The sequence below is a fragment of the Peromyscus californicus genome, unplaced genomic scaffold (assembly GCF_007827085.1).
Source record: "Peromyscus californicus insignis strain IS unplaced genomic scaffold, ASM782708v3 Scaffold_14__1_contigs__length_90479793_seg_2, whole genome shotgun sequence".
Lineage (NCBI taxonomy): Eukaryota > Metazoa > Chordata > Mammalia > Rodentia > Cricetidae > Peromyscus > Peromyscus californicus.
In genome coordinates, this window is record NW_026294436.1 from 722,056 (window position 1) to 746,483 (window position 24,428).

General features: G+C 40.7%; 1 protein-coding gene across 2 annotated transcripts in view; it reads right to left on the bottom strand.

Moving 5' to 3' along the window:
* Positions 1–24,428, bottom strand: part of Cntnap5 (contactin associated protein family member 5) — a 915,960-nt gene that overhangs the window by 245,884 nt on the left and 645,648 nt on the right. The window lies entirely within an intron of this gene.

A 24,428-nucleotide genomic window follows, 5' to 3' on the forward strand; every position in this document is an offset into this window, starting at 1 on the left:
GAACAGATCACCTCAGGAATGGACATTTAAAGAAACTTCACCAAACACTGGCTGCTACTTGGTTATCCTTACCCAGATGTAGTTCCTAAGAACACAGACTTAGAAATGTAAAAAATAAATAAACAAATAAAACAAGACCAACAGTGAACTCAGAGGCTACAGATTGCTGAGAACACAGAATACACAGGATTAGTTAGGGCCTATCTGTAGATTACTAAATAACAGCAGCAGGAGCAACAGCAGTGAACGGAGGCTGTGCAAAAACCCAGTAAGCATTGTCATAATGTATTGTTCATGATGGACAGTTTGTAATAAAAATATTTGTGGTGGATGAGTAGGACTGGAGATGGAAACACCAAAATTAAGATATTAAAGAAGCCAATTTGAAGAGGGGGACTGGATGCTTTCCTTGCCTGAGCTCCATCGGAGGAACATAGCATGCTTGGAGTGAAGAAACACTCCAAATAAGAACGGGAGAGGCCGGCCTCTAAAGGTCTTCCAGATGGCCCTGTTATCTTGGCTGGTGCTTTTTGAGTTCCTTCCTCATCCATTAGTCCATTTCCATTCTAGGGAGTGATTTAAGCTTTTAAAAGATCTGCTCCTATCTCTACTGATCATCAGTCCCTGACATAATTGCCTTGGGAGAAAAAGGTCTGAAGTCAGGTACCCTCTGAACTTAAGTCCACAGGAGGAGGCTGCTAAGCATATTATTCTCTCTGGCACTCTGACCATTTTCATTTCTCTGACCTCCATGGCTAACTTAAAGGCCCTGAATTGTCCTCCATTTCTCTTCCTTCTAGTAGCCACCAGGATTTGCAGCTTGCCTTTACCATTGTTTTTCCACTTAATTTCTTTTAAGTTTTTATTAATGAGATTAAAAACTCAAAAGGGATACCAGTTTCCCTGGTAACAACACAAGAGCACAGAAGAGAGAATCTGTGTGTACACAAGGACAAACAGTTGCCAGGAAGTGTTCCTGAAGGACTAATGTTTTAGACCCAGCAAGCATCGAGCTAAGAGGGGAAAAGAATCTTGCCAAAGTGTCCCATTTGGAATCTCCATTTGGTACTACTGCATTTACCAGACTGTTTCTTGGCAAATACTGGTCCCCATTGTGCCAGACAGTAAGCACAGAATTGTCCTTGGAGAATGGAGATAATTCATTCTAGCTTTCTTAGAGACTGTGTCTCTGTTGATACCTTAGATTAGGAAAGCTACAGTTGTGAGTCATGGCCCAAGAAGATGCCCATACCTTTCTGAAGAGGAGCCCCAGGGCCATCAGAGCTCTAAGAAAAACCTAACCTAATTTGTTGTGGAAGGGCTGATAACATACATATGCTATCCGTGTGGAATCTTGATTCTGAGCCCTTATCTAAATGAAAGCTTCACCCAGGCTCCTTTAAAGAACTCTGAATCCATCTATCTTTCTTGCTTGCTTCCTTCCTTCCTTTCTTTCTTTCTTTTCTTTTCTTTCTTTCTCTCTCTCCCTCTTTCTTCCTTCCTTCCCTCCTTCCCTCTCTTTTCTTTCTTTCTTTTTTCTTTCTTCTTTTCTTTCTTTCTTTTGGATGACCATATTTGAAGATAAAATTATAGTTTTTACCTCCTCAAACCTTCAAAACAAGATGTGGGAAAGGCACTCCTATGTAAATGACCAATGAAGGCTTAGGGGCCTCCTGGCCCAGTGCTTTGAGCATGTCTTGCCCCAGCTCACTGGATCACTATGATTCTTAGGACCTTCTCTCTCTGTCACTGTATTACTAACCATCTTTTTCTGATGAAATTCTCTGTCTTGGGGCATGAGACCCTGGAAAGTTCAGTCACCCTGAACTAACATCTGAGCGAAAATAGCCCCATTCTCCAGAAACCATGGTTAAACAAGCTCAGTCATTTCCCATGATGTATTAGTGAGGAAAGTCCAGAGCTTCTGTTTCCTTCCTAGAATGTGGACATGGAGGAAGGTGTGTCCTGCACTCCCCAGGACCGCTCCTGTGGTTCCTTTGTAAACTTAGGTGCTTTGCAGTCTGAAACAATGAGGTGATAATGGTGTGTGATTGTTTCCAATAGCAGTAGAAACTGAGCCCATACCAGGATCTATTTCTATTTAAAAAGTCCCCTGAGTTTCCAATGCTGCTCCCCAGTGTGCATCCAGGCAGCGGGACCATTTCTCAACTCTGTTCAATTACCAGGCGTGTTTACCTTGCATGGCACAGAAGTAACTTTACAACAGGGAAGTGGTGTTAACCTCTCTGCCTTGAGCATGTCTGACAGTTGTTTGTGTTTTTATGAAGCACTAGGCTTCTTTATGGTATTTGCATCCATATGTGTTTTTCAAACTTTGTTCTAATCCATACCTCGACTGCTCTCCCCTGTAGCCCCCTTCCCTCTTTTGGCTGATTTCTCTTCTTCTAGGTAGTCTCACTCTACTTGTAAAATTTATTTACTTATTTATTTATCTGTGTGTCCATGGGCAAAGGACATCTTTATGACATTGGTTCACTCCTTCTCTCTTTACATGAGTTACAGAGATCAAACTTGTCACTTCTGCTTTTATGTGACATGTATTCTATTATTCTGCTCTCCTTTCTTAAAATCCTTTCTTTTCCTCTCATCATCCCCTTTCTAGCTTTATATCTCACACACACACACACACACACACACACACACACACACACACACACACACAATTAAAATGAAAATGTTTCAATTATTTTTATGTTTTAATTTTGTCTGTCTGGGTATCTATGCACATTCTTGCATTGTCTGTCTGGGTATCTATGCACATTCATGCAGTTGCATGAAAAGTCCAGAAGAAGTTATTGGATCCCCTGGAGCTGAAGTTATAAGGAGTTTGTGAGCTGTCCAATGTGGGTGCTACAAACCAAATGCAGGTCTTCTGAAAAGCAGTAAGTCAGACCCAGAATCAGGCATAATCCTGCCTCAGCATCTCCACTACAAAACAGGTGACACAGGAGAATTTTATGTTCCGTACCCTCAATGCCAGGAAACATGGCTGACACAAGAAGCTCTCGCTGTGAAGGTGTTAAGACTGAGCGTGCCCACATTTTGTCTTTGTCTTTGTACTGTGCTTCATTCATTAAATGCTTCTCTATATTTATTCAAAAGATTTTTAAACTTAATGACTTTATTTTCATAATTTTTTGGTTTTCATAGCCATTGGTCATTTATGGTAGCTTTAATCCAGTTTACTTGTATGTCTACATCTTGTTTGACTGCATCTGTTATTGTTAAAATGGTTTTTCTAGGACTGAGCCATCAAGTGTAAGTTGCTTGTAAAGAAAAACCCTAAATAAAACCAAAGGAGATGTGCAAACAGAAAAACATAAGAAATTCAATTTCCAAGAGATCATCAATCTCCAATCACCAAGCCCAATGATACTGAAATAGCTGAAACGCCACAGAAAGAACTCAAATGTCTTCTCACAGAAGCATTCAGTGGGGGCTGGAGGGATGGCTCGGCAGTTGATGGTGCTTGCTGTCCTTGCTGGCTCCATTCCCAGCACCCACATCAAGTGGCTTGCAGCCACCTCTACCTGCAGTTCCGGGGGATCCCGGTGCACTGTGTCCTCCTCAGGCACCTACACACATGCAGTGCACAACAACTTATACAGGTACACACATCCACATAAGTTAAAAATAAACATTCAAAATCCCTAATGAGCATAAAGAAAAACACACAAGTAGATGATATAAGGAGATCAAGTGAGGATTCAGGATGGAGATAAGACAGTCAGTAATGAAAAAGAGCAGGCCAGCAACACAGGCGAGGAAACTCAGTGAGGAAACTGAGATCTTGAAAATAACAAACTCTTACTGAAAGAGAAAAAACTAACTCTAAAAAGCATAGTGTGAGGCATTGAAACTAAACCAGATCCCAGAGAAGAAAGAACACTGTGGACAGAAAGTAAGACGTAGGATTTTCCTTCAAAAATCAGTAAAGAAAAATACACATAAACCAGCACAATGAGGGGCCAAGAGAACTCTGAAATGATCAGGAGACCAAACCTAAGACTCAGTGTGGCAGACTACAGAAACAAAAACAAACAAACAAACAAACAAACAAAAAACCTAGAAAATCCATGTCTCAAGGAATTGTGGCCTTTTCAGAAAAGTCAGTGAAACCTTCCCACCCTAACTCATAGTCTGGGTTAATTAAATTGTCACTTATAAATATGCTCAAAAATAAATAAAGCATGTTTAAGAATTTAAAGAACCGTAAAACAACAACAAGTACAAGTTTATAAAGTAATGAGTACAAAATTTTATTGTGTGGATTACAGGGAAAAAGAGTGAAGAGGAAAGCAGAGTAAGGTACACCAAAGTTTTTGAACGTTTTTGAAGTTAAATTAGCATTTATACAAACTATACTGGATTGTTCTCTCTCTCTCTCTCTCTCTCTGTCTCTGTGTGTGTGTGTGTGTGTATGTGTGTGTGCATGTGTGTCTTTTGAATTGGAATTTTGAACTCACAATCCTCCTACCTCAGTCTCCTGGCATCAGAGGAATGCACCACCAAAGCCAGATTTACTGTTTAAATTTATCATGCCAATTGCAATTCTAGTATAAGCAATAATAAAATAAATAAATAAAATGAAATAATATAATGAGGGATGTAGCAAATTAATGAAAGAATTAAAAGCTATATTAGAATATATCTACATAACAAAAGAAAAGAGGATAGAATGAAGTGTTGGACAAAAAGTGTAAGAAACAGAAACAAATAGGAAAATAGCAGATGGCATGCCTATCAGTAACTACATTAAAAGTAGCTCAATCCAAGGCAGCAGTAAATGAAAAGGGGAGAACATATTTTGTAAATATGTAAATATATTCTACGATATCTATGTAATATTCAAAGAAACAAATATGTTGAAAATAAATTAATGTTAAAAGACAATGAAACAACACAGCTAAAAGGAAACTAGGGCGGCTGCACTAACATCAGAGAATTTTAAGAATTGTGGGCATTGTTACCACAGACAAAGTAGTTTATTTTATAATGATAAATATAATTAGAAGAAGGTATGGTCACTGTAAACCTGTATTCACCTAATAGTAGATCTGTAAAATCGGGACGCAAACACAGAACACTGAGGGACATGAGAGCGAAATTAGTTATGGAACCCAATACTCTAGTGTTCCTTGGCAATAGAACCAAGCAGCAGTTCAGCCAGAATACAGGAGGCTTGACAATACATATCAGCTCCACCTGTTAGTGACAGGTCACTACAAATAGTAGTTGCCAACAGCGTTTTCCAGATGTGCAGGGAATCTTCTTCAGGGGTTGACAGTATTGGTATTAAGACTTCAAATACTTGACAACCTTTATGTGAACTGAGCAATAGAAAGAAGAGAAGACTAAAATCAGGAATGGAAGAGCACACATCACTGCTGGAGTTGGGGTATTGAAAGGGTGGAACATGGTGGGAGCAGAAATGTCTACTGCTTGCTCTATTGAGTCCTTTTCTGTTGCAGTAATAAAATATTCTGACAAAAGCAGATAGAGAGAAATGATTTATTTTAGCTTAGAATTTCAGTGGGATGGAGGCCATTATGGTACCAGGCAGGGAGGCCAAGCAGCAAGAGTGTGGAGCCCTCAGGAAACAGCTGAACAGGCCAGGATCTGAAATGTCAAGGCCCAACCCCCAGTGACCCACTTCCTCCATCAAGTCTCTGCTTCCTAAAAGTTCCACCACCTTCAGAAACAGCAGCACCAACCAAAGGCCAAGTATTCAAACACATGAGCCAATGGGGGGCATTTCACATTCAGACTACCACACTTGATAGTGGGTAGGAGGCATAATTTTGTAATGCTAAATATTCCAAAATCAGATTACAGTAGTATTTTAACTATAAGGATAGTAAAATCTACTGATTAAATATTATACTGGGTAAATATTTGGCATGTTGAATTTATATTAATGAATCTTTAGATGATTGCCAGTTCCATCCACTACCAACATAGTGAAAATATTTTAAAGTTTTGGATTAAAATATTTAACTTGAAATCTCTACATTTTTCCTTTATACCTGTGTGACTATACAGAAATCATTTTTTTCCTGTACCTTGAAAATGGCTCTATAAAATAAAAAAAAATTGTGTGTGTGTAATGATTCATTTATATCATACCCTTTACAATTAGCCTGGTATTCTAGCCCAGGACAGACATTCAATACATGAATTATTATCCTATAGATATTATATATGAAAGCAAGCCCCAACATACAAAGCATACCTGGAAAAGTAACATGTTCCTTCATATCTGGCTTTCAAAATAATTTCATTAAGTAAAATATGTAGTAACTCTGGCTGAATTGGTGGAAGGGATTTGATAAAACTTACGGATACATTGATGTTGCTTAAAACAAAGCATTACTCACATCCTACCAGGAACTGAGACTTCTGCTAGGCCTAACCACATATATAATTGCTACTCTAAACATATTGAGGAAGTACAACCTAAAGATATATTAGGTTTTAATATGATGCAGAGCTCAGAATAAATCATCCAGTGCCCTGAACAGGACAGTGGACAGTGCCATGATTATTACTAATAAGTTTCCTACAGCTAATGATAGTAACCATTCAAGTTCTCCACACTGCTGAGGAGATGGCCAGCGAGTAAAGTGCCTGCCATGCAACCACAGGGCCTGAGTTCTGGTCCCCAGAGCTCACACACACACACAAAAAAAACCAGGCAAAATAGGATGTGTCTGTAATACCAGCATTCCAAAGGAGAGACAGGAGCTGGAGACAGGAGAACTCCTAGAAGTTCCTGGGCCAGACAGTCAGGTTGTCCTTTTTTTTTTTTTTTTTTTTTTTTTTTTTGGTTTTTCGAGACAGGGTTTCTCTGTGTAGCTTTGCGCCTTTCCTGGAACTCGCTTTGGAGACCAGGCTGGCCTCGAACCCACAGAGATCCACCTGCCTCTGCCTCCCGAGGGCTGGGATTAAAGGCTTGCGCCACCACCACCCGGCCTAGGCAGGTTGTCTTATGAAGTAGTAAATAATGAAGGGTCATGCCTCACAGAAGGTACAAGATGAAGATGTACACCCAAGGTTATCTCCTGACCTCACATGTACTCTGACACGTGCATACACACACACACACACACACACACACACACACACAGAGAGAGAGAGAGAGAGAGAGACAGAGAGACAGAGACAGAGAGAGACAGAGAGAGAGAGATTTTGTTTTAAGATGAAATAAAATAATCTATGCCCAGCTACCTTGAAGATTAGATGAAGCACAGAGTTCATTTTGTTAGCAGCAGCTCAGGAATGGTTTTATTTAGATTTATTTGTTATTTATTTATGATTTGGTTTAGGGTACTAGGGATGGAATACAGGGTCCACTAGGCAGATGTTCTACCATTAAGCCATATCCCCAGCCCAGAAATGGGTTTCTTTGATCCATACAACATTAGAATCATATAGATGAGGAAACTGTGTTTGAGAATGACCTTCATATTGACATAGAGTCACTCATCTCCTAACTAATACTGAAGTTTATTATACACACAGTTTTTGACAGAACAAAAAACTGGGTTCCTTTATCTGAGACACTTATTTTTAAATTCAGAATGTCCTGTAAAATCTGAGAACGGTGCTTCTATAGCTATAGTTAGCATCATGAGAGAATGGGATCATTCTAAATACTGCTTGATAATGAATCTGCCAGCAATTATACCAGTGATGAAGTAAGAGCTGGTGTCAAGGACATGCAAGAAAAGGCACACAACTCTGCTTATGCATACAGGATTAATCAGGATCTGGTGACAGGCAGAGATGCAGGCTGCCGAGGTGTGCTGGGCACCCTCTGCCTCCAGGCTCTGCTATAGGCAAGGGGAGAGAAACAGGTCATTCACAGGCAGAATTCTATAAGTACACATGCACAGTCAGGAAAGTATATGAAAGTCAGAGCTGAAGGACAAACAGGGATCGGGGACTAGAGAGTCGTGAGCCAGGAAATGTTTATCATTTTAAATGGATGGACTGGGAAAACTTTTTAAGAAGACTAATTTGGTAAAGAATTTGAACTAAAGAAGGAAAAAGACCTGAAAGGGAACTAGCTCAGAGATTTGCATATATGAAACTAAATATCCAAATGCTCTAAAGTTGATTTCATTTGACAACAAACGTACAGATAACAAAAAAGTAAATATGAGAATGGAATTCATTAAGTTAAATACTTTATGTCAAGGTCAATATTAATTTAGAAGAAAACCTATAGAATGAAAAAGAATGTTGGCATTCATGTATCTGATGGACTGAATAGCTAGTGTAGACTTTATATGTGTGTGCTTGTGTGTGTGTGTGCATACATTACATAATAATATAAAGGCACATGAGTTTGAGAAGGCAAAAAATTTGAAGAGACATATGTCTCATGTCAGTCATCTGTATTTGTCCTTAAAGGACATATACAAGTGGCTAACGAGCTTATAAACATACTTCATTAACTATTAAAGAAAGCAAAGTAAAATAAAAAAGACAAATCACATAAAATCCATTAAGTTATGTATAGTAAAATATAAAGTTGTGCATCCTATGGAGATGGAGTGCCCACATTCCTCTGAGTAACTTATAAGGAGTTCTGGATTCTAGAATTAGGAGGAAAGCACACACTGACTTCCATGTTGAGAATAAACTAAGCCTGGGGACATGGTACAGTGAGTGAAGTGCTTGCTCTTTGAGTATGAGGACCTCATTGCTGTGGGATGTCATTCTGTATGCTGCAAATGTGTGTTGCTCTGATTGGTTGATAAATAAAGCCATTTGGCCTATGGCAAAGAAGCTTAGAGGCAGGCAGGAAATTCAAAGAGAGAGCCAGGAAGAAGGCGGGGAGAGACGCCAGCGAGCCACTCAAGGAGCAACTCAAAATGGGACGCAAGTAAAGCCTTAGAACATGTGGCGATACATAGATTAATAGTTATGGGCTAATTTAAGATATAAGAGCTAGCTAACAAAAGGCTTGAGCCATGGCCGTGCAGTTATAATTAATATAAGCCTCTGTGTGTTTACTTGGGGGACACAAGTGGGAGAGATTTGTCCCTACTGCCTGCAGGCCGGGACACAAGAAATCCTCCAGCTAAAAAGAAGGCTGAGTCAGGAGTCACCAGCCAGACACAGAGGAAGCAAGATGACAAGGCAGAACTGAGAAAAGGTACCAAGCCACAGAGCTAAACATAAATAAGAATTATGGGTTAAATTAAGTATAAGAGCTAGTCAGTAATAAGCCTAAGCTAATGGCCAAGCAGTTATAATTAAAATAAGTCTCTGTGTGCTTATTTGAGGGATGCGAGTGGGAGAGATTTGTCCTGCTGGGACATAGAAAAACTTCCAACTACACCTCACTCTAGCTCCCAGTACATACATAAAAAGCCAGACGTTGTTTTTTTGTTTGTTTGTTTGTTTGTTTTTTGTTTTGTTTTTGTTTTATTCTTTTGGGGGTTCTGCCACCCAGCTCCCAAATGAATCACACACAGAGAGGCTTATTCTTACTTATAAATGCCTGGCCTTAACTTGGATTGTTTCCTACCAACTATTTTTAACTTCAAATTTTTTTATGTATCTTTTTTTTTGTGTCTGGGCTTTTTTCTTTCTCTGTTTCTATATACCTTTCTTTACTTTTTTTTCAATGACTTGCTGTGTAGCTGGGTGGCTGGCCCCTGATGTCCTCCTCTCCTTGTTCTCTTGATCTTTCTTCTTTTCTTCCCAGTTTTCTCCTTCTATTTATTCTCTCTGTCTGCCAGCCCTGCCTATCCTTTCTCCTGCCTTGCTATTGGCTGTTCAGCTCTTTATTAGACCAATCAGGTGTTTTAGACAGGCACAGTAACACACCTTCACAGAGTTAAACAAATGCAACATAAAAGAATGCAACATATCTTTGCATCATTAAAACAAGTATTCCAGAGCATAAGTGAATGGAACACATCTTAAAATAAATTTTTACAACAGCTAGGTGTTGTGCTGCATACCTATAACCACAAAACAGAGAGTCCCAGGCTGTCACTGGTTATTTAGTCTAGCTCAATGGTAAGTTTTTGGTTCAGTGAGGGGCCTATCTCCCAAAACAAGACAGAACTTTACTGAGAACCCTTGACATCAGCCTTTGCCTTCCACTTGCACCCACATAGGCAAGTGTACCTGCTCCCAACCCACCCATACTCTTTCAAGAGCACACACACACACACCTCTCTCTCTCTCTCTCTCTCTCTCTCTCTCTCTCTCTCTCTCTCTCTCTCTCTCTCTCACACACACACACACACACACACACACACACACAGAGAGAGAGAGAGAGAGAGAGAGAGAGAGAGAGAGAGAGAGAGAGAGAGAGTATACTGAATCACCGGTGTTTCATAAGAAAGGGGCATCTTAGACCTGTGAGGTGATTGTAGTCATTGTGAGAATAGCTAAATTTATGCCTATTTTGAGGCCATCCATGGGATGGTGACAAATCCTGTAAAGATATGAGGAAAAGAGAAGAATCAAGGACATGGACAACTGCAAGGTTTGAACCTAGATACCTGGAAAGTTGAAACTTGTATTCACAGAGTTGTGAAACGATGCTGCACGGACAGCACTTTAGGAAGATGGTTATGGGCATGGATTGTGAACACTGGTAAGACCTGTAGGCTTGCAGATATAAGAATTCTACTAAGAAAAAGGAACCCAAGTGGATATGTAAATTTGAGAAGTTCACCATTGTAATTGTAATTGAAATTGTAATTGCAGTTGAATGGCATCCCTAGAACGAAGGCCTGAATGCCACAGATAATCTCAATTGTCAAATTAATGGGGTTTAGAATCAACAAGGAGACAATTGTCTGGGCATGTGTGTGAGGGAGTTGTTAGATTAGATTAACTGAAGTAGAAAGACCCACCTGAACAGTGAGTGGCACCAATCCATTGGCTGGGGTCCTAAACTCAATGGGAAGAATAAAGTGAGTGGAGAACCTGTGTTCATCTCCCTCTGATTCTTTACTGTAGCTGCCTTAGGCTCCTACTTCCAGGCATTCCTAGAACGATGGACTGACATCTGAGATCCAAAGGGGTATCCCCTGATAAAAGTCCAAAGGGAAAGCCTTCTCATCCTGGAACTCCTAGGCTGAAGCTGGGGAAAACACCATTGATGCCCGAGACTGACCAGGTTAAATGTACAGCTAGAAAATAAGTTAGCTGGTGGGTGTAGAGTTCTAATGGTTGTGCATAAACTGAAGCAGGCCAAGACACATTGAAGCTAGACAGTGCTAAAAGGTCAGGGACTTCCCTGATCCATCACACCTGTCACTTATATTTAACCTTTATAGAAATGACTCTCTACTGAAATGACCTTTCAATTTTAGTACAAAGGAAAAGTTCAGATTTTATCATTTGATGAACACGCCCCATCATATTTTCTCTGCAGCACACATTTCTTGATAATTTCTCATCCTTTGAGCTTCTACCCCCAGGACTGCTTAGACCAGCTAAGCAAACAGACTCAAGGATACTGTGTTTCACATCTCTTCCTAGTGGGATGATTAAGAGGTAAGCAGAAACAGTGACCACTGTTGAGCTCTCATGGACAAGGCACCATTTTTAGTATTAGATTTTCATTAAATGGTGCTAGAAGAAAAAAATGAGGAAAGAGAATAGACGTGGAAATGGCTACTGCTTACAGAATGAAGCCTCTGGGAGTACTTTCAATGCACTATTAATGTTAATGTAGTAGAACTGCTCCATCCTCTTAATTAGATCCATAACTCTTAACCTTTAGGTAAACTGTGTATTCAAGCATGCCTGAGGATGAGAAATGAAATTAACATTGCCCAAGGCATGAAAGAACTCATGAAAGACCATAGGCTACTGATGGATGACCAGAGGTGGCACTTACGCTTACTTCCACTGAAATCACACCAGGGCGCAGGTGTGACCCAGCTAGCTAACATGCAAACACTGCATCCCAGGAGCAAAGGCCTCATCTTCCATCTGTGAAAGGCATGCTATCTCTAAGACACTAGAGACACGAATATCTGACTGTGGCTATAAAAATCTGGCATTCCCAGTGCAGAGGAGAGGGATTGAGGAGTTCTCTGAGGCAGCACAGAGCAAGCATCTTCTAGTCAGCAGGAAGGAGGGATGCTTTTCAGGTGTTCATCAATGAACACTGGGATGTTCTCAGCTCACCTTATAGACAAGCATTGTAATCACCTGCAGCCCCAGGCCAGCTAGTTCCACTTCTTTGGGTTAATCTTTCCCAGCTCCAAAGATCTTTAAGGTGCTTCATAACACCGAAGGACTTCTCCTAAATATCCAGTCATTTTAAAGCTACTTCCTCTCATTTTTTTCTCACATACTACCTTCTTATAATAAGTATATCCGTCAGTCTACTTAACATGTTCTGAAGTCCACGTTATCCTCAATAACTCAAACTTGCAAAATGTTAAGTGGACAATTCCAGAAACAAACAACTCAGACATTTGAATCTGTATGTCCTTTTGAAAAGAATGATCTTATCTCAAATGGTCTGGCCTGGCAGGAGAATCGATTGTTTGTCCAGCCTGCACTGGAGCAGGCCAACACTTAGTAGCCATAATTGTTCTTTTTTATGATACTTTGTTGATGGTAATAGCTCATTGTTCATCCTTTGTAAGTTAAACTGTGTCATGAGGATATATGCTGGGAGGAAAGTGTTTCATGCTAAAGTTTCAACCCTAGAGTGCAGGGCCTGGAATGTACCCCTGTGGATAATAGAGGGGGGGCGTTGCTTATACTGTACCAGCTGCCTCAGCTGCCTCTGTTTCTTTGCTGTAGTTGACACTTAATGTTAAGAATCTTTGAAAGACTGAAGAGATCAACTTAGGCCCTGGATACAAAGTAGACAGCAACAGACAGGCCACTCTGGGAGTTTCCTGCTAACTGCTAGGATGTACCTAGAGTAGGAAACTTGCTGACATGTTCATGGCTATGGGCACTATACAATATGGCATTCAGTGAGGAGGCCCTCATTGGCCTAGGTTGCTGTCACTGACTGTTTTTTTATGACAGGTGTCTTACCATCAGGGGAAATATGTCCTCAGGAATCCATACTATATTCTTGTGCAAATTCACAAATACACAAATGTGGATAAAATGCACAGGTAACACAATTTTTCAAACTGGTGTTAGGTGGGATGCTTGTATATTTCTGTAGCAGTTTTCTAGTCTCTGTGTGTGTGTGTGTGTGTGTGTGTGTGTGTGTGTGTGTGTGTGTGTGTGTCTACCTCTATGTTTTTGTGTTTGTGTGTTCACGTGAGTGAGTATAAGAGTGACCGAACCATAGCACACATGTGGCAGTGATCCTTGATTTAAACTTTGCCTGTGACAGCCCCCCTAGTTGTTCTCCACTGAGTATGCCAGTCTACTCAGCCCATGAGACTCCGAAGAGTCTCTCAACTCCACTTTGGGTCTTGCTGGAGGAACGCTGATTACAGATGCACACTACTGAGTCCAGCCTATGTGGGTGCTGTGGAGGCAAATCTAGGTTCCCACAGTTACACAAAAAATGCTTTTCCCACAAAGTCATCTCCCCAGCATCAGAGTACCATTTTAAGCTACAAATCATCATATGAATGTGAAGACAGTTTTAGACATATGCATGTCAAAGCTATATGAAAAATTAAAAATAATTTTGGAAAGTTAGTTTTCCCTAAGAAGGAAATAAAATCATATTATTCAAATATAATCTTCTCATTTCTCATTACAGTTAGCATGAATTAACAACCACATAAACAAGAATCACATAACCTAAATAGTGATGCTAATTTTTACATGAATCAAATATATGATTTTACCTAAAACTAAAATTCAAGGTATACATACATATGCTGACATGGCGATCTACAAATAGGTTCCTGGGATACGAAATAACTTTCAGTTCCCTAGAGGTCTCATGTATTTTTAAGTGTGTTTTACTTTTTTAAAAAATACAATTTGGGGGACTGGAGGTATAATCACTGGCAGGAATATTCAAGGCTCTAGTTAGGCAAGGAAAGGAAGGAAGGATGAATGAATGGAGGGAGAGAGGAAGGGAGGGAGGGAGGGAGGGAGGGAAGGAGGGAGGGAGGGAAGGAGGGAGGGAGGGGAAGCAGCCGTCTAAGGGAAGTATGAGGGAAGTATTCTGCAAACACCTTTTCCTGGCCACTGTTACTTCCTTCTGAATTTTCTAAGCCTTTGGCTTTTTTCTGCATTTATTTGTCTGTCCATTTGCTTTTTCCAGGAGCAGGTGGTCATTATGATTATGCATCAATTATTTCAATTTTTCACCTTCTAGGCACATGGTAGCATTAACTTTTCTAGTTTCCTGGGGCTTGGGTCAGAAGTGACATGTCCCCCACCCCACCCCACCCACCCATGCTGAAGCTTGTTTAAAGCATTCAAGAATTCTTTCCTCTGCCAAAGTGTCCTAAGTTAACTTTGTCAACATGACAACCTACTGACTGAAGAGCTTCAATTGAGAAATTACCAAGATCAGATTGACCTGTGGGCATGTCTGGGTGGGTGTGTGGTTCTTGATTATTAATTTATTTAAGAGCCAGCATGCTATGGGAGGTACCATTACTAGGCCGGTGGTCCTGGGCTGCATGAGAAAGCCAGCTAAGCATGAGCCTGTGGAAGAATCAGCAAGCAACATCCCTGCAGAGTTCCTGCCTCTGCTCCTGAGTTCCTGCTGACTTCCCTTTCCACGATGATGGACTGTAACCTAGAAGTGTAAGACAATAACCCTTTTCTCCATGAGCTTCTTGTGGTTCAAGTGTTTTCCAAGCAGCAGACATCAGCCGAGAACACAGAAAAGCAGAGCATTCAGGAGAAGATCCATTGTATTCTCCTGGATACTAGAGGAGAAATGGCCCAGACCCAGACATTGTCTGGGATAGGAATCTGGTCTACTTGATATGTGAGCCCTCATTTTAAGTCTTTAAGATATTTTGAGTTATTTGTTCATTTGGGGTATTGAGTTATCTTGTCTGGTTAAGGGGTATCATTAACTATTTTTCAAATAAGTTTTCTATAAATTCACACATAAATTTCATGTATGAGAAAAATATTTAGACTTATGTGCAGGAGTGTTTTGTCTGCATGTATGTATGTAGCTGGCTTTTTTGGACTACCATCCCCCAAATCATGACAAAGAGACTTATTATTAATTATGAAATCTTGGCCTCAGCTTAGGCTTGTTTCTATCTAGCTCTTTTTTTTTTTTTTTTTTTTTGGTTTTTCGAGACAGGGTTTCTCTGTGTAGCTTTGCGCCTGTCCTGGAACTCGCTTTGTAGACCAGGCTGGCCTCGAACTCACAGAGATCCGCCTGCCTCTGCCTCCCGAGTGCTGGGATTAAAGGCGTGCGCCACCGCCGCCCGGCTCTATCTAGCTCTTATAACTTAAATTAACCCATTTTTAAAATCTATGTGCCGTCACGTGGCTCGTGACTCTTATCTCTCCTTCTACATGTCCTGTTTCTTCTGTGTCTGGCTGGGGACTCAGCATTTCTTCTTCCCTTAGACCTATCTGTCCCCAGATGTCCCACTTAACCTCTTCCTGCCTAGTTATTGGTCATTCAGCTTTGTATTAAATGTATCACAGTGACACATCTTCACACAGTATAAAGGAATATTCTGCAACATATGTGTGGGCATTATATGCATGTCTAGTGCCTGCAGAAGTCTGAAGAGGGCATCAGATCCCTAAAACTCGAGTTACAGATAGTTGTTAGCCACAGTATAGGTACTGGGAAATGAACTGGGATATTGTGGAAGACTAGTAAGCCCTCTTAACTGTTGAGGCATCTCTCCAGACCCAAGAAATGTTTTTTTTTTTTTTTTGAAGTGCACTTTGTGCCAGTTACCAAGTTTGGTATTGGTCTTGAGAAATGAGTATGACTATTGCTTCTTTTGAAGAGCTCACCAATTTAGAAAAAAAAAAGTCTATGGTTATATCATCCTGAGTACCCCTGATGCTGTTAAATGAAGTTATTTTCATTTCAAATTTATCTTCAAGAAAACTCATTCCAGGGTTCCAGTTGTTACCATATCCTTTGTGCCACTATATTGCTTCATGCAGCCTATGATACACAGTGTCACTTCCAGTGGCTGTTCCCATTATCGGGGGCTCTTGTCCTCCCACGCCATAACTTCAGGGCCATGAGGAAATGGTGCAAGGTTATTCTCTCCAGCTGTTTCTCCACCTTTACTCAAAATGAAGACATATGTAATTTGTCAAGGAATTCCCTTTCTCCCTCCCTCCCTCTTTCCCTCCCTCCCTCCTTTCCTCCCTCCTTCCCTTCTTGCCTGCCTCCCTTCTTACTTCTAGCACTTCTAATTGCTCCTACTCCTGCTCCTTACTTTCCTCATGTTCTTCCATCTGCTCTTCCTCTTTCTCCTCATCTGCCCTCTTTCTCCTGCCAGTGATAATTTTCTAGAAGGACTCAGTTTCCTCTTCCCTAGGATATGTGACAGAACAATTACCAAGACAGATTCTGACTATCTTCTTTCTGTCTGCCTCTTCTGCCTGCTTCTCCCCTTCTTCCCCTCCTTTTCTTCCTCCTCCTGCCTTTCCTCTTCTCTTGATACTCTTCTCCTTCCTTATTCCTCCTCCTCTTCTTCCCTTCTTCTTTCTGTTCTCTCTCACTTCTCTTTTTCTAGATATTCCCTTGCTCTCTTGCCAAGGTGATTTCTGCAGCTCTTTCCCTATTCTGACACTTAACTCTTTCAAGATCCTCATGAACAAATCCTGCTCAATGCACAGTGACTGTAATGGTGTCAGCAATGCCATTTCCACTCCCCCACTCTCTGTTCTTTTGCTCTCTGCGAGATGTTTCCAGAAAGAATTGGTCTCCTCATCCATGGGGATCTTCCAAATGATTTCCGAGATAGACCTTGAGTGGGTTATGACTGTGCCTGTGTAATAAAGCAAAACTCTCTCTCTCCATTTGACTCAGCTTAGGAGACTACTGAAACACTGGCATCTGGGGGCTGGTGACCTATTGGACTCAAGCAATGGTTGTTTTTGTCTGGCAATGAGAATGGAGTTGATTTCACAGTTGTAGAGAAGGTTGTGTGGCTTTTACCTCATTAGCAGCTGTGAACTTCAGCTTGCTCATGGTAATAACCTGCACCTTATGGGATTGTAGGGAATGACTGAGATGTTGGGATGATATGTTTATACAAGGAACCAAATCAAGTGAGGTTATGGTTTATAGTTTTCCTTTCCATCCCCCTAGTTTATATGGCTCCTATACTGTAGTTGCAGTTTTCTCCAGTCCTGCTCAGACCCGCAGCCACTCAGACCCAAATAAACTCACAGATGCTTGTAGTATTTAAACTCTTTGGCCTAATGGCTCAGACTTCTTGCTATCTAATTCTTATATCTTAAATTAAACCATTTCTATTAATCTATAAGTTGCCATGTGGCTTGTGGCTTACTGGTGCTTCACATCTTGCTTCTCATGGCAGTGGCTGGCAGCATCTCCTGACTCAGCCTTCCACTTCCCAGAATTCTCCTCTCTCCTTATCCCACCTATACTATACTTCCTGCCTGGCTACTGGCCAATCAGCATTTTATTTATCAATCAATCAGAGCAACACATTCACAGCATCCTCAGCACTATACAGAAATAGAAACCTAAAGAAAACCATATATATGGTTTTATACATATGTGTATGTGTGATATATATATAATATATATATATCACTAAGAACTTGTTATATGTATGTATGTTCATAAGAAATCTGCAAAAGAAATCTACAATCAACTTCATATATCACATACAGACATGTTTTCTTTTGCCTTGGTAGAAATATCCCAGAGAAACAAAGGCATTTGGGTACAGTACATCATCTCATCCCTTGGTCTCCCTCATTCTTCAGAAATGTCTGTAACCATAGAGTTAGATTTATTTCAAATCAGGTCCTGCCTATAAAACCTGGGAAAGTACTTTAGCTGCTCTTTCTCCATTTATTCCTCCTATTCTTTATATAACTGAACCCATGGTGTTGTATTCAGTGTTTACTGTGAGAATGCACTATTGTGTGGGGGTAATGCAGATGACTGCACATCCACAATTATTAATATGCATCTTACTGTAGTGTTTGGCTGAGTTCAGGCAAATGAGAGCTTTGGCCAGCACTGATGGCCTGTTAGGATGATAGTGATTAGTGCGGTGGTATGCTTCGTTTCTCTTGCTGGGTGTTCATATGCATTTGGCTGCAGGAACTCTAGACCTTTCTTATGATTTCCTTCCACCTTTTAGGATGAAAGACTCTGTTATACCCAATTGCCAGCTACTCGTGGATCAATGAATATCCCCATCACATATCTGGGGTGCTGCTAAGAGCCTCTGCCCACTGAGCCCACCACAACCAACAAAGCTCAGGCACAGTCTGCATTTCCCAGGACCCCTTCTCCCACTACTCACCCTTCATTCTCACTAGTTAAGCTTCTCATACTGCTGACCTTTCACCCCAAGCCTCTGCCTCAGTGTACCATTAGAGAGGTGCTGGGGAGATTCTGTCACTGCTGCTTCCTGTGATGTCATACCACCCTTTCACCTCTCACTCTAACCTCAGGCCATCAAACAGCCTGTTGAAATGACTGCCCAGCCCCACACATATCTCAATATCACCATGCCGAGTGCAAAATCTACTCCTTTCCTCCCAAATGTAATTAAAATGATTCCCCTCCCTAATACCTATCATTCTGTCACTTTTATGTTTTTGTATTTCTACGTTCTTTGGGGATTTATCATCATTTTGAACCTACTCTGACCCCTTGTAGACACACACAGCAGAATATTCTTAACATGAAAATACTGTGAATTAAAATGTGTTGTACATACATATAAAGCTGACCATGTGTTTGTCAGCCCTTGGAATGGTGTGTGAAGGAAGTGTATAGAGTTTAGAACTATATTCTAGACAGCTCCTAAACTACTGTAAGCAGAGCATAAAGTGCCCTGTCTTTTGGCAGAGAGGAAGGACAGACATCTTAAGGAAAGGCAGGCAGCAGACATTGGGCCCATGAGGTGGCATGGACTTGGCTAGACAACAATTTTGTCCCTTTCTGGCAAGGAATCTGGCTGAAGAAGTTTGAAGATAGCATACCATGTTTTCGCAGGTATACTGCTTACTGTACTTAGATTTCCAGTGAGAGAGAGCAGAGAGACATGAAAATGTGCACCATGGTAGGGAAAGCAGCAGGTGTGAGTTTAAAGTTGACTATGAGGCAAAGAAAAAACAAAGCACCTGTAATGTGAACATGCCATTAATGAAAAATTACAGATTCTTTTGTGAGGATGACAGGAAAGGGGGCAGGGCAAGACTGCACATGTTCAGAGAAACAGACCGGAAGAGTACAAATGTGTTGGAAAATCTTTCACTTAGAGAGTGTTTGAACAGTGAACCCACAGGGTATCCTCAAATAGGAAATATTTTCACATGTTCAGCCAAGCAGATGCCGAGAAACCACTGCAGCTTAGCCTAAAGAGTCAGGGTACCTCTCCTGCTGGCAGCAGAAACTGGCTTTGACCATGTCATATTGATTTTGTGGCATGTGAGATGGAAGAATGAGGCTTGTACTAAGTTTCAATGAAGTCCCTGAGGCCAGGCTATATGGTCACTATGTGGGACTATAGAGATTTAGTTTTCAAGGCATAGTCTTACTTTGGTCCCATGACTTTGTGCTATGCTTCACCCCCATCCCCTTCTTGAATAGGGATATTTACCCTGCATAAACATCTATTGAACTTTGTCTTTTGGTTTCAAGTTTGTTTTACAGAGCTTCAAAGTTAGTAGAGTGAATGTTAAAGCTTTTGATTAGTGTTAGAGATACCAAGATGTTGGAGATTCTTAGAGGTTGGCTACTGAACTTTTCACATGAGACAAACATAAGATCTTATGGACCAGAGGTAGATTGCAATCATCTAAATTAATATTTATGTAGCAAAGGAATAAGGGGTAAACTTGATTTTTTATTATTTAGGGGGAATTATTTTGGAAAATAAAGTTATTTGCTTTCATACAATATATTCTGATCATAGTTTCCCCTCCCTCATCTACTCCCAGATGTTTCTTGCCTCTCCACCAAAAAGAAAAAAAAGCTTTCTTTTTGCCTTTCTTAAGAAAACAGAGAGAAAAATAGAAAAACAAACAAGGATGAACAAAATGAACAAACCAGCAAACAAAAAACAGAAAGAGCACAAGAAATGCGGACACACACACACACACACACACACACACACACACACACACTCACCAAGACCACAAGATCAAAAGTCATAACATACAAGCAAAAGGCTAGTATGGTGTAAAAGGAAAAAAAAAATCCCCAATTCTGTTGAGTTCATTTTGCACTAGCATCTGCCATTGAGAATGGAACCTGCCCTTAAGTATGATTTGTATACCCAGTGAGATTCCCTTGGAGAAACTAGTTTTTCCTTTGTAAGAAGGTATTAATTGGGGATAGTGTCTTGATTGAGGATGAGAGCTCATGCCTATTTGCCCACCACTGGGACCCCATCTGGTTTGGACCTGTGCAGGTCCTATGCATGCTGTCACAGTCTCTGTGAGTTCGTATGTATACCAGTTCTATTGTGTCTAGAAGGCCTTGTTTATTTGGTAACACTTAGACCCTCTGGCTCTGTGGTGATTTGAATGAAAATGGCACCCAGAGGCCCATAGACACTATTAGGAGATGTAGCCTTGTTGGACGAAGTGTGTCACTGCGGTGATCCTTGAGGTCTCAGAAGCTCAAGCCAGGCCCAGTGTTATTCTCTCTTCCTGCTATCTGATGATCAGATGTAGAACTCTCAGCTGTTTCTCCAGCACAATGTCTGACTGCAGGCTGCCATGTTCTCCATCATGATGATGATTGACTAAACCTCTCAACTGTAAGAGTTACAGTGGTTATGGTGTCTCTTCACAGCAATAGAACCCTAAGACAGGCTTTTACAATCATTCTGCCTTCTCTTCATCATAGTTCCTTGAGACCTGAGAAAAGGGATTTGGCAGAATCATCCCATTTAGAACTGAGTCCTCCAGTGTCTCTCACATTCTACACATTGTCCAGTTGTGGGTATCTGTATCAGTTTGTATCTACTACAGGGGAATCTCTGATGATGACTGAGTAAGACATTGGACTATGGGACTAGCAGCAGAAATTCTCTAGGAATCATTTGGATATCTTCTAGGTGCATGGCCTATCTTGTCTTAGGTTGTTAAGTACCAGGGCAATGTTGGAGATTTGTTCCATCTCATCAAGTGGGCCTTAACTCTGATGGAGTGGTTGGTTACTCCTACAACATTTATGCCACTATTGCATCCATGTATTATACGTGTAGATCACCATTGGAGATTGTAGGTTTTGAAGCTGGGTTGGTGTTTACATTTTTCCTGTGGTAGCATGCAGAGTACCTTTGAATATCAGCTCAACTTCTTTGTTTTCGGTGAGATATATAGGTATTGCCTTCAACAATGACACCTTACTCTTAGTTTATGAGGAGCAAACAAACGCCCTGGCAACAGCTTGAGTGTTTTGGAAATTTCTATGGGGCCTCTTTGATCAATTCTCTTAGATGTAACCCATTCCTGGCACTGGAGTTTCACTTGATAGTAAGAGACAGATAATTGGAGCATTGTCTCCCTTGTTATTTAGTGATTCCATTTAGATTTCTTTCATAAGTGTGTATATTTTAAGAAGATTCTACTGTAGTAGATTTCCCTATGGTCCTTCAAATCACCCTTAGTGTTAGCAATCCCTCCCCATATTACCTCCCTTAAACCCCTTCTAAACTTGTGATGGTTAATTATGATTGTCAATTTGACTGGGTTAGGAAAAGCCAAGGACATTAGTGAGGCACATTTCTGGTTGTACCTGTGAAAGAATTTCCAGCTTGGAATAACTGAGAGGTGAAGATTCATTCTAAATGTGATAAATATCATCACATGAATTGAGATCTTTGATTAAATGAAAGAGACAAGAGAAAAAAAACAATGGAGTGCTGGCATTGTCCTCCCTCTGCTTCTAGATCTGTGAATACAATACGTTAGCAAGTAGCCTTATCCTCCATCCCCACTGCCATTTTCCTGCTTTATTATCTCAAACCCCAAGCCTTCTTTCATTCAGTTGCTTCTGGTCGAGTGTTCAGCTGCAGAGACAATAGTAACTAACACCATAAGAATATGTTCCTTGCATTTATTAGTAGTAGTAACTATGAATTATTTTGTAGTGTTTGGGATTGGATGCAGGGGCCACATATAAGCTAAACAAATGTTTTACCACTTAAGATGCATTTTTTCTCTATTTTTCTAACTAGATTTATGACAGCAGTTGATCCATACTTTTCTTTATCAATCGGTATGATTAGATAGAAAGTGTTTTCTGAAGAGGTAGGTGGCATGAAAACTACAAAAGCCTTACCTACTACATAAACATACAATCAAGTGGCATTGGCTGAAATGTCTCAGAAAATAATTTTTTTTGGCTGTGTTTTACCAACACTTCTAGTTCTTTACTGTGACAAGAAAGCAATAAACTCCGACATGCATTTCCACTCAGATTGTTTACGTAGTGTAGAGACATGAGAGCCATGGTAGAAAAGACACTTGGGGAACATGAAATACAACCTCCAGTGCTAAAGAGGAGAAACTCGGGGCCCATAAAATGTAAGTAACTTGTTCAAGGTCACAGAGAGTCAATGACAGAGCCTCCCAGGCCAGCAGTTTCTATTCCGTGATACGACTGTCAGCCTGTGAGGATCCTGGCAGCAGGCTCAACCAAGTGCACACGGTCAGTCACTGTACTCTTCTACATCGCATATAGACAATAAGTGATACTGATTGATGGGGAAGGAATCTTTTATTTCTTCAACTACTCAGTGAGTCTCTCTCACATCCAAAAGCAATTCCAGGCATTTGGAGATAAAAAAAAAAATGAGATAACACAGGCCTCCTTTCCCTGGACATCATCATCTATTAATCAGGGTAGAAAAACATCAATAAATTAATGGGAAGAAAATGTCTGCAGTAAAAATAATAGGATAGACTTTTCAGTTGCATAAAATTCAAGATGATGACTAATAGCAAAAGAGATCCAAGCACAGCAACAGCAATGGAACTTGTAAGAAGAGTGAACTTACTGTGCTGGTTTAAAACATGGACCAATCGTAGGAAGGACAGAGATGTGGGGCCAAGTGGATGGGAAGTGGGAGGATGAGCCAGCAGAGTCTCCATCAGTTAGAGTTCTGCAGGCCATACAAAAAGAGTCACAGTTTTATTTCCAAGGCAGAGGGAATGATCTGAAGCCCAGTAGCATAATAGTATTTTGAAAACAGCACTTTGGCTGTAAGGCTGGAGGTGGGGTACAGAATGGTACAAGAAAGGAAGTTAGTGTACGGCACTAGACCAGTGTGGGGCAGTGGGAGGGCTGCAAGGCAGGTTGCATTGATGGAATTAGAAAGTTTTAAGTCTGAGCATATGTTGATATACTCAATTGGGAATGGATATAAAGTAAAGTTCTAGATTTTGAACTGAGATTTAGCAAATGAGGGTGCCGTTTACTCACATGAGATGGGTAGCTACGTGAATGAATTTAGATGGCTAAAATAAGTCAGAAGGGAACCTACACTTATCTCTAAAATGGTCAACAAAGCTTCTAGGGATATAAAACAACCATGTTTATAAGCAAACAAAAGTTTAGGTGGCTTGTGTGCCATCAGCCTAAGAAGATTTAAACTCCAAAACTGAACTCTCCCAGGGAAGCTAAGTGAGGTTATGAGACTCTTCACTGGTTGCTAATAGAGTTCATAGTCCCTTCATTCACTGGGTAATTTGAAGAAGATACTGAATAACAAGTAACAAGAGCATCTTGGTTATCCACCTCAAGGCACAGCATGTATCCCATTAAATATCACCAAGACACAGAAGCTCAGAGATCATAATTGGGGCTGAGGATGTAGCTCCATTAATAGAATGGTTCTCTAGCACGAACAAAACCCTGGGCTCAGTGACCAGCACCAGGTAAATCCATGGGCGGATTTCACACCTGGAATGCCAGCATGTGGGAGGGAGAGTAGAAAGGTCAGAAGTTCAGTCACCCTCAGGGACATGGCACTTTCAAGGCTAGCCTGGGATACATGAGACAATGCTTCCAAATAACAAGAAACCCCACAAGCCATGTTATAAGCTTGTAAGTAGGTGGCGCAAGTAACTAATATTAAGTTTTATGATTCCAGATTTTATGTTCATTTCCTGTTACTATCCCTGTATCTTATAATTGGATATTTTTCCTTGTAGGCATATTTGAGATACAGTAAGTGAACACATCCTATCTTGGAGTAGTAAGGAAAATGCAGACCACATCTTACAGAACATCTGGGTTTGGCTGCTTGTGCAACAAC